This window comes from Chiloscyllium punctatum, chromosome 14, assembly GCF_047496795.1.
Source record: "Chiloscyllium punctatum isolate Juve2018m chromosome 14, sChiPun1.3, whole genome shotgun sequence".
In the NCBI taxonomy this organism is placed as follows: Eukaryota; Metazoa; Chordata; class Chondrichthyes; order Orectolobiformes; family Hemiscylliidae; genus Chiloscyllium; species Chiloscyllium punctatum.
Window position 1 is genome coordinate 10,926,225 of NC_092752.1, and position 11,852 is coordinate 10,938,076.

The 11,852-nt window shown below is 39.9% G+C and overlaps 1 non-coding gene across 1 annotated transcript; it reads right to left on the minus strand.

Moving 5' to 3' along the window:
• Window positions 1-718: 718 nt before the first annotated feature.
• LOC140485800 (U8 small nucleolar RNA) lies at window positions 719-846 on the minus strand. Its single transcript, XR_011962463.1, has one exon. It is a non-coding gene; the product is annotated as a U8 small nucleolar RNA (small nucleolar RNA).
• Between the last annotated feature and the right edge of the window lie 11,006 nt (window positions 847-11,852).

Genomic DNA, 11,852 nt, shown 5'->3' on the forward strand with positions numbered 1-11,852 from the left:
AGATGATCTTTTTGTCATTGAACCTATTATTCTAATTAACCCATTCAGAGATTTTATTACACACATCTGGAGCTGGTAGGTCTTGACCTCAGGCCTCTCAGTCCAGGGGGTAGGGACACAACAACTGCATTACAAGAGGGCCTCAAAATGTTTTAAATCTCAATTTTCTAAAAACAACGGAGAGGCTGAACAGGCTGGGGCTGTTTTCCCTGGAGCGTCAGAGGTTGAGGGGTGACCTTATAGAGGTTTACAAAATTATGAGGGGCATGGATAGGATAAATAGACAAAGTCTGTTCCCTGTGGTCGGGGAGTCCAGAACTAGAGGGCATAAGTTAAGGGTGTGAGGGGAAAGCCGTAAAAGAGACCTAAGAGGCAACTTTTTCACACAGAGGGTGGTACATGTATGGAATAAGCTGCCAGAGGAAGTGGTGGAGGCTGGTACAATTGCAACATTTAAAAGCATTTGTATGGGTATATGAATAGGAAGGGTTTGGAGGGATATGGGCCGGGTACTGGCAGTTGGGACGAGATTGGGTTGGGATATCTGGTCAGCACAGACGGGTTGGACCAAAGTGTCCATTTCCATGCTGTAATCTCTATAACTCTAAATTGTACATTTGCTGCTGCAGGATTTGAACCCAAGTATTTTTGACATGAGCGAAGTCCAAAAATTACTAATCAAGCGACAACACCACGAGGCCACTGTCTCCGTGCAAAGAGCAAAATGGTCACTGAGGGGTTGTTAGTTCCTCAGAGGTGGGAGCAATTATTAATCACCATGCATTCCATTCATAATTTTGTGCAGCTCCATAAGGAGTAACAGGCAAGGATGTACCTTACTGATGACAGCAGACTGTCTCATTTGGCAAATTATATTGGATGGGGGTCTCTGTAGGAGCTATAAAACTTTGAACTGAATTTCAGGAGGGAAATAACCCATGGGCCATTGGAGGTTATCCTGCACTTTGCATGTAAATTAGAATTTATTTACATTCTGAATTTAGTGATAGCTCACATTCTACAGGGATGAAGTGAAACCATTTTGCAACCACAGAGTAATAGCTGATACCTCGACTATCTGGTATCATGTAGCCTGAATTTTAAACAAGGACTTGAGGGGATGGTTTAACAGTAACAGACTCATGTTTGTCTGACAACATTATAATACGTTCATTAAAATTCAAAGGAAAAGACAGCATTCAAAAAATTGGATTGTCTGCGAATGTGCCATCCAATAATATCGTGATGTTGTAAACATTCTTTGTGCTACACAAGCCAGCATTATGTGAGAATGTGACATTCAAGGCACACTTAGTTCCAGGGGATTGTGATATGGTTTTTTTTCCAAAATACAAGTTACATGCAATTTTGCTGGAAACGAGGGCAAGGCTGGCTACATGGTTTTTAATATGCCACTCAGGACAGTTCTAGGGTCACGGAAGAACAGTACAAAGGTGACAGAATGAGACTAGAAGTAAGTAAAAATGTGAGGAGGAGAGAGAAAAGTAAACTCCATGTTGGGCAGATCTGTTAATAGTTATACTGTTGGGAAGGAACCAGATGACACAGTAGGGGATTCTGTGAGATGTTCCAAGCATAATTGCATATCTTTGTGTTTTTAGAACTGAGAAAGAAGTTCAAGAAGTTAGTTACAGTCAACTGTGGAGTTAGCGATCTGAAAAGGTCTTGGTAGCTGTTTAGACTGAGAAGAAGCCATGCACAATTAATGGTACAGCTCATAGTCAGGGTTAAGATACTCACAAACAATAGTTGCTTGACATAACTGATGAAGGTTAGAGTCCAGAGGAAAAAAAACAGTGGCAGTTCTGGTGTGGTGAAGCTAGTTGTTGGTAAAATGTTGGAGATGTGCCTGCAAATAAGCACTGGAGTGCAGCTTCTAACTTCAAGGAAGTGTAGATCCAGGAAACAAAGTGATAAAATGTTAATTCAGGATGTCAGAATATAAATTGTGCATCTATTGTAGGTTATATTAGTGCTTTCATGTTGTGTAATAATTGTTTGCTTTAAACCTTACAATCTTGTTGTTTTATTCTCCTCTTGAGTCCCTGAATTACTTTGACAACTAAAAACAGTTACTGGTCTCAAGCCAGATTGTAACATATTTCTAGTCCAATCTCATAATAATTGACAAATCATTCCCCTTATCCAAAATGGAGGCACCTTCATTATGCACTACTGGTGAGATACTTGGGAATTGAGCCAATCTGAAATAAAAAAATCATACCAAAGAAGTTCTCTTTTACAAGTGCAATTTATACTTCTCACCAATCCTGTTGTCTGTTTAGACCAGGTTCAGTAATTTAAATTGAATGAGCCAACTGAGCTGAACAGAGTTGATAATTAATAGATAATTGATTGAAATGTCAGTTAGTGTTTAGTAGAAATATAATAACCCTCTGCTATCCAGAGCAATATTTTGGGGAGGAGAAACCAAGGTGGTGCAATAACACTCTGTAGCATTTCTGACTACTCTGTTCGCACCTCCAATGCCAGACAGTTAGTCTACATCTGGTGGTGGACTGAAGGAAAGAGAAAGACTTGCAATTCACACAGGGGTATTCCCAACCACTTGAGCCCTTGAAAGACTTTATACCCGAGAAGTACTTTCTCACAGTGTAGTTACAATAGGAAATGTCAGAAATGTACAATAAGAATGTGGGAAATGCAGCAGCTAGTTTGCATACACCAAACACACAAGCTGCAGTGAGATAATAGTGAGATAATCTGTATTTTTTAATATTGACAGAGGAATAAAGATTCGCCAGGACACTAGAAATAACTCCCCTCTCTTCTTAAAAATAGTGCAATGGCATTTGGTACAGTGATCTGACAGGGGAATGGGGCCTTGGTTCAGCATCTCATCCTTTAGGACTACACTAAATCATCCATGATTTATATCAAGCTGTGCAGTTAGGTGGCACAGTGATTATCTTTGCTGCCTCGCAGCAGCAGAGAACAATGTTTAGCACCAGCCTCGGGTGACTGCCTGTATGGAGTTTGCATCTTCTCCTTATGGTCTGTGTGGATTTTCACAATCCAAAGATATACAGCCTGGCTAGATTGGCCATGCTTAAACATTTGTAGAAAGTGAGAACTACAGATGCTGGAGATCAGAGTCGAGAGTATGGTGCTGGAAAAGCACAGCAGGTCAAGCAGCATCCGCGGAGCTGGAAAATTGATGTTTCCGGCATAAGCCCTTTAACAGAAATCAATATTGTTCCTGATGAAGAGCTTATGCCCCAAATGTCGATTCCCCTGCTCCTCGCATATTGCCTGACCTGCTGTGCTTTCCCAGCACCACACTCTCGACCCTCATGCTTAAAAGTTTCCCATTATTTCCAGGAATCTATAGCTCACATAGATTAGCCATAGGTTAAAAACTCATGTGGGGTTATGATGATGGGTTGGGTGTATCTCTGGATGAGATGCACTTCAGAGGCTTAATGCAGACTTGATGGGCCACATGACTCTCTTCCTGCTCTGTAGAGATTCTATGACTTCAATCAAGAACCATCTGCCTCAGAAGCAAGATGGCTAGCTTCCAAGCTACTGCTGCAATAGGATCGGTTTGGATGACCACCATTATGTCATCACCTGGGATGGAATTGTGATCCTGAGTTAACAGCTTGCTTGTTGTGATATGGAAAGGAAATTAATTCAGCTTGGGAGGTAGCAGATGATCAACAGGAAATTGAAACCTGTTCAGGCTGCAGAAAGAAAGAACTTCCATTTATTTAGAGCTGATTGTGAGCTCAGAACATCTCAAAGCACATCATAAGCAGCTAATTAATGTTTAAGGTGAAAATCATGAAACAGTATGAGCTTTGCAGAAATGCCACCCAGTCTGTTGTATATCATATTCATGAAGCAGAAACTGTGGCAGATTGGGGCAATATGGTCAAACAAATGGAAACAGATAGAGACACAAATGTCTTCCCTGCTTCATGTTAGTGTTGTTTCTGTAATTGAGATTGTATTATGATATAAATTATGAGCATCTTTTTATGAAAAGCAAGAGCTTCTTTTGTTGCGATTTACTCATGGTCCATCCTTCAACACAGACTTTTATGAAGCCTCTCGACTAACATGGAAAGAAGATTACTGGGGCTATTTGCAGCATGACACACTGAGGGAAGCATGCTACAGATTTTAGCCAAATGCTACCTCAGGTCTTGCAGAGTCTGATTAGCAAGTCCTTTTATTTCCCTTTCTGTGCAGATCTCCAAGGTCCATGAGTGACAGTGACTTCCCCAATTGTGCGCAGAACATCCCATGGCCTTCTCAATCACCCTGCCCAGCCCAACTGTTGCCTTCAAGGATCTGATTAATGACTGATGCAATTAAAAGAAAGATCTCAATACTGAGTGCTGCCTTTTATGAGTATAACTCAAAATTGGCAGGCCTGGAGGTTAATTTTCAAATTTTTGAGTAAGCTTTTCATTCATGGTATAGAATCTCTACAGTGTGGAATCAGGCCATTCAGACAATCTTGTCTGCACAGACCCTTTGAAGAGTGTCCCATCCATCTTACCCTATCCTTATAAACTTGTATTTCCCATGGCTAATCCACCTAGTACACACTTCCTTGGACGCTAGGCAATTCAGCTTGGTCAGTTCACCTAACCTACATATCTTTACACTGCAGGAAGGAACCAGAGAACCCAGAGGAAACCCACACAGACATACTGAAAATGTACAAACTCCACACAGATAATTGCCTGAGGCTTTTTCGAATCCAGATTCATGGTGCTGTGAGGTAGCAATGCTGTTGTAGAAAAAAGCTTGTATTGCAAATATATTTCACACCAGGAGTACTGATATTCTAGCCACTTCTCGAATAAACTTTGACACTGAGACACATATTGGATGTATCTGATACAATTGTACACTTTCAATAGACATGCGAAGGTAATTTCACTGCATTTCATTTCAAATTTGGAATAAACACCTATTAAAGAAAATTAATACTTCTCAGAAAAAAACAATTTATTCGATGTCAGAATCTATCTTCATTTTCAACATCACTGTTGAAAGGGCAGATATGCAACATGAAAACCCATTCAACACGACAGAAACCAATTTGTAATAAGTTAACCTAGGCTATGTTTTTGCTTTCTGTCACTGAAACATTGTGCACTGCAATAAATTACTAACTGAATTGGATAATAAAGTACACAGATGCACTATAATGTAAACTGATGAAAAAATGCCCAACTGAGACAAATTGATAACATACAGAATTTGAAATTTATGGTAGTCTCAATCCTTGTGTTCTCATCAAGCAGTATTCATTCCATGTATGGATCATATTTTATATGATGGAAACTACATTGGAAATTACACTACAGCTCAAACAGACAGAAGGTACAGAATTTATGTCCTATAATAGTTTATTTCGACAAACGTAAATATAAAATGACCATCCACTTTCATGCAAACCACCCTTGTTGATTTATCAGAAACCCTGTCGTGTGAAGGAGATTTTTTGTAGAAATAGGGCATTGTAGCCAATGTTATGTGGTGTGACACATCAGAATAAATGTGTCTGCAGGTTAAACTAAAATTCATTTGACAAAAACATTATCATGTGTATCAGTTAATAACCAAATTCTTCACAGTCATATTATTTGAGGGAGGGGGTCAAGACTGAAAGTCACTGCTTGAAGTGGCGGGGGGTGATGGAAGAGACTATTGCAGTGAGTTAAGTTTATTTTCTATTGTTTTGTTCGTTTTGGACCACCCCTGACTCTCTCCTGCAGTTGGAAGCAGGATAACGCAATATACAATATATATTCAAAGTTTGTGAGAAGATTTGTAGCTCGGGTGCTCGTTGTTGTGGTTCTGTTCGCCGAGCTGGAAATTTGTGTTGCAGACGTCTCGTCCCCTGTCTAGGTGACATCCAGAAGCGGATGTCTAGGTTGACAACCAGAAGCGGCAGAGACAAACCACTATAAATGCCAGAGGAAACAACACAGAAGCGCTTCACAGGAGGCTCCCAAGCACTGAGGATATATATATAAAATATATTTGTGTTAGTCTAGAGCCCTGTGTCTATATGTATAAAGCTAAGAATTCCATATGTTTTCTGAGCAACTCTATCAAAGTCTCCTGCACCTTCAAGATCTTTGTATGTCTCATTGTCTCCCACCCAAATTTCACTGTTCCCACGTATCATTTCACAATATACCATTGGAGTTCAATGCAGAATTGATGTCACAGGTTTTATTTTACATGGGGAAACAACAGCTAGATACCTTCAGAGTGGAGTCGGTTGCAACACAATTATAAAGGGTCATTATAACTTCTTTCCATGATTCTATTTGCGAATACAACAAGATTCATTGGTGTGTTTGTATTGTATGTGAGTAACAACTTAAACATATTTATGGTGCAGTAGGAAAATATAGATCGAAGTGACTGGTGTATTGATTTATAAGTGCCTCTAAATAATCACTGATGAATACACAACAGAACTTGAATCTTTATTCATCACTGTGTTGAATCGTTATTTATTATCAAAGACTTAATTCACTCTGTAACTTCTTGTGACTAATCTGAGGCATTTTTAATTGCATTCTGTGTCACTGGCATTTCCACATCAGCAGATAACTCAGCCACCGACTTTGTTTTAATTCATTCATGGGATGTGGGACTTGGGCATTGCCAGCTCATTCAGCATTTATTGTGTGTTCCTGGTTGGCCTTGAGAAGGTGACGGTGAGTGGCCATCCATGTATTGTAGGTAGACCATTGCTATGGGTCCATTGGAAAACTAGTTCTTCATTCCTCCCAGCACGTACCCTGCCAAGCTCCCTGTAGAAAACTGTTGCATGGTTGTAAAATTGCATTCCTCACAGCCTTAACGAGGGGAATCCTTCAGTCTTACCTGGTCGGCTTTATATGCAAATGCAGTCCCACATTGACACAACTGGTTGTTAAAAGCCCTGTGAAATGGCCTGGTAAGCCATTCTTTTTCATGGAAAAATTCGAAGACTCCAGCAGTTCCAACATCAGCACCTTTTTTGTGGCAATTAGTCAAGGACAATAATAAATGCCAGCCTGGAAATTGACATCCATCTCCCAAGAATGACTTATAACACAAAAATGCGCTTTTATGAAAGGTAAGTAGTCTTTATTCAATAATTTCTATTTTGTGTGAATTGGAGATTTGAGTTCGAACTCTCATTAGAATGCTGTCGCTGTGTCAATTTCTGTTTTACTCCATGCTGATATCTACATCAAGGATGATGACAGAACAAAATTCACCCTGTAATTTCACACTTCGGACTGGGGTCAGAAAAAGCTTACTGCAGTTATTCAAGAATTACGTAGTGTAGGACATGGAATCACTTAAAATGATTCCACACAATAAAATATGGTCTAACCTCATACCTAGTGCAACCTACTTGACATAATCAAATGTTTACTACCTTCTGATGTCAGCATTAAATACTGACCCAACTGATAATGTTTTAACATCAGTCTCTTCTTGCCAAGGCTAAACTGACCATTTTAAATAACCATGATCTACAGTTTGCAGATGACTGCACTGTCATTGCCCACTCGCGCCAGATTTGCAAGCCTTCAATCTCTTCAAATCTGTGTACAAGGGACTCAGCGTAACCTTGAAATACACCAAAACAAATCTCATAAATCAATTCATGCACAATCAGCCAAATATTTCACTTCCCGTATATGGTGAATATGGAATATTTTGGGCACTTTCCACAATGTGGCAGACAACTCTTCCAAAAGGTCTCCTTTGACAAGGAGATGCAACAACTCACCAGCTTGATCAGTTCAGCCTTGTACAAACCACAGTAGTGGGTAGTTGTCAACAAGTCAACAAAATTCTTTGTGGACAAAGCAGTACCGTGTATTACTGACACATAATAGCAGCAGAGAAATTTTATTCACAATGCCCCCACCACATCCTTTAAATTCAATGGGAGGACCATGAAACAAATACCCATTTCTTGAATCTAGCTCCATTAGTGTTCAGGCCAAACCTCCTTCAAAATCAAATTTGATTGATTGCACATAGCGTCTAGTTGGCTAAAATCCAGCTGTGCTACCAGCTTTAAAAAGGACAAAGAAAAACACTTCAAAAATAATGTGAAACTTTCAACTGTGACAGCATTGACCTTAATGACTGGGATGAGCTTGCCACCCATCATTCAAAATGGTGTCAACCTGTCGATCTTTGAGTCATAATGTCTTAACACAGAGGCCGAATGGCCAGAAAAAGGGAAAAAGAAGCAAAGCCTGAGCTGAATATGGACATCCTACCCAATGTGCCCAAAAGATACAGATCAAGAACGAATATGTTCAGTCACATGAAGACCCATGCCACAAACTCATATTGCTGGGTGGACATCATCTTTGATTCGAGGGATAACCATTGTCAATGATAGGCAACATCAACAAGCAGTGACACCCTGACAAAGGCACATGGGGAGGTGAGAATGATAGTGATAAGCTTCTTCCACCAGCCACTCCAGCGATAACATCTAAAATCTCCCATTTTATACCATATTTTATTTTGCTCCCATCTGCCGGGTTGCAAGAATAACTTGTAGCCAGCTCCACTGTGTTTTGTAGCTGGCGGCTAGGAGATGCATAGACATTGCCAAAAGAGCAGGAGGGAGTAGCTGATCCCCTAAGCATGAACAGCTGAAATTTGACACCTTGTGATGCATTGCATCTGCATTTACAGCATTACTGTGCCATGATAAAAGTACCACATTAAACCAAAGTTTCACTGGCATATGGTAGCATAACATGATGCAAAGGTTCAAATCTTGCTCATATTATTATAATTGTCTCATGCAATCTTATATTAACATACAAATGAACATAAAGGAGACTATATCAGTCATTAACCATACATGTTAAACATGCAGGTTGAGTCTGTGATTAAGAAAGCGAATGCAATGTTGTCTCTTATCTCAAGAGGGTTGGAATTTAAAAGCAGAGATGTACTACTAAGACTTTATAAAGCTCTGGTTAGGCCCCATTTGGAGTACTGTGTCCAGTTTTGGTCCCCACACCTCAGGAAGGACATACTGGCACTGGAACGTGTCCAGCGGAGATTCACACGGATGATCCCTGGAATGACAGGTCTAGCATATGAGGAACGGCTGAGGATACTGGGATTGTATTCGTTGGAGTTTAGAAGATTAAGGGGAGATCTAATAGAAACGTACAAAATAATACATGGCTTTGAAAAGGTGGATGCTAGAAAATTGTTTCTGTTAGGCGAGGAGACTAGGACCCGTGGACACAGCCTTAGAATTAGAGGGGGTCATTTCAGAACGGAAATGCGGAGACATTTCTTCAGCCAGAGAGTGGTGGGCCTGTGGAATTCATTGCCATGGAGTGCAGTGGAAGCCGGGACGCTAAATGTCTTCAAGGCCGAGATTGATAGGTTCTTGTTGTCTAGAGGAATTAAGGGGTACGGGGAGAACGCTGGCAAGTGGAGCTGAAATGCGCATCAGCCATGATTGAATGGCGGAGTGGACTCGATGGGCCGAATGGCCTTACTTCCACTCCTATGTCTTATGGTCTTATGTTTTATTGTATTGTTGAAATCTTGAAATCTGTACCGAACTGACACAACATAGTTATAATTGTAAAATTGCAGCAATTACATGCCAGAGCTTTGCATGCAACTAATTTACAACTAATAACATTAAATAAAATATTCAGGTATCCATAGCTTTTAAGTTCACTAGTTTCTTGAAGTGCAGCTGTCACTTATGTAGTCAGAATAATTACCAGTGGGGTGTTGAGAGAAGGCTATATTATTTCTGTATTCCGACTTAGACATCTTCAGTTGTTATTCAAAGTTACATTGATGTGAATGAAATCTTTATTGAGAACTGACTAACCTGTAAGAGGTTGCGTCGAGACATTAAATTTCTGTGTGTATGTCATCAGTACAGCAGAAACAAGAAAATGTATGCATGGCTATACTGATGTCTATTGTAGCATAATCTCATTTTGAAATGGGGCAAAAAATCTGAGACTCCTATCTGCCCTTGCAGGTGGATTAGAAAGTTCCCACAGCACTATTCTGTATAAGCACAATGAGTTGGAATCATAGAATCAGACAATACAGATGAGGCCCTTTGGCCCATCAAGCCTGTACTACCAAAGTTACACTGATTCTATTCTAGTCCTATCTTCCAGCATTAAGCCCATATTCCTTGAATAGCCAGGTCCCAGTTCAACCTGATATGCTCCAAAAGAAACAACCCAAGCTTATCCAGCTTCTCTTTATAGCTAAGGTGCTCCATCCCAGGCAACATCCTGGTGAATCTCCTCATACCTTCCAGTGCAATCACATCATTCTTATAATGTGAAGAACAGAAATGCACACAGTTCTCCAGCTATGCCCTAACCAAAGTCCAACAGAATTCCAGCATAACCTCCCTACTCTTACAATCTATATTTCGACTGATAAAGGCAAGTTCTTTCTGCTGTTCTAACCATTATATAATCCTCAATTATCATCACAGAAAATAAGCATCAAATCATTTTGGGAACCTATGCACAAATCGGCTGTCACATGTTTCACATTGCCAGCATGGAAATAATGGGCTGGTCATGTCATTCTCATATGACACAATGATATACCATACGATCTTAAGATTGTACCTTCCAAACCCATAACCACTTCCATTTAGAAGGACAAGGACTACAGCTGCGTGGTAGATTACTACCACCTGCATGTTTCCTTTCTAAGCTAGGCAGCATCCGAATTTGTAAATATATTGCTATCCATTCATTGTCACTGGATCAGAATTCTAGAATTCCCCTCCCTGACAACATTATGGGTTGACCATACATGGACTGTTGTGGCTTAAGAAGGCAGCTCGCCACAACCTCTCAAAAGCGACGAGGACTGGCAATAAATGCGGTGCCCAGCTAGTGACATCCACATCCCACGAGTGAACAAAAAAGAACTCACTTCAAAAGTATTTCATTGACTTGGCGCTTCCAGGTGTTGTTGTGAAAGGAGTCTTGTAAATGCTATACTAATAATATCACAGGACTCTTAGACTTCACCGCAGTGTGAAGAAAGTTAGATTTGTTAAATAGACCTGGAAGTAAAAATTAGTCGCCATTATGGTGACCATGTAAATGGCACTAATTATTTAAAAAACTCATCCTTAAAAGAAAGAAATTGTCTGTCCTTTTGCCATGTATCCTGTAAGACTTGAAGCCCACAGTAATGTAAATGCATCCTAATTGCCCTCTGAAACAGCCCAGCAAGGTATTCATTTCAGGGGCAGTTAGGGATGGCAAGGAATGCTGGCTTTGCCAGTGATGCCCTCATTCTGTGAAAGAAAGGATACATTTTTCATTGTCATTTTAGGATTGAAGAATGAGAGCTTGGCTGATTTTCTTGCTTATGAACAGATATAATTTTTTGCTCTAACGGAAATTTTAGTGAAAAGTGATAGATTTATACAATCTAAAAGGAAATGAGAACTGTCTTTTTTTTCTGATTTAAGTGATTACAGTGAACAAAGCACAATTTCTCTTTTGTCATTCAAAGAGGAATTTCACCTTGAACAAAGGAGATAATAGATTTGTCTGATTTTACAGGGAGGTAATTTGCCAGTGAAGTGGGACCAACAGCAGCAACAATAAGCATTTGTTTTTTTTTGTAGAATTAGTGCTACAATGAGATTGCTTTGGATTGAAACCATAAGATTGATTTTTTTTTTGTAAGCACATTTGAACCATGCACCATGTCCTGAGGGTTCGTCCTGAAATCCTAAAATTAAGATCACTTGATGTGATTTGCTTCAGATATTGGTTGAA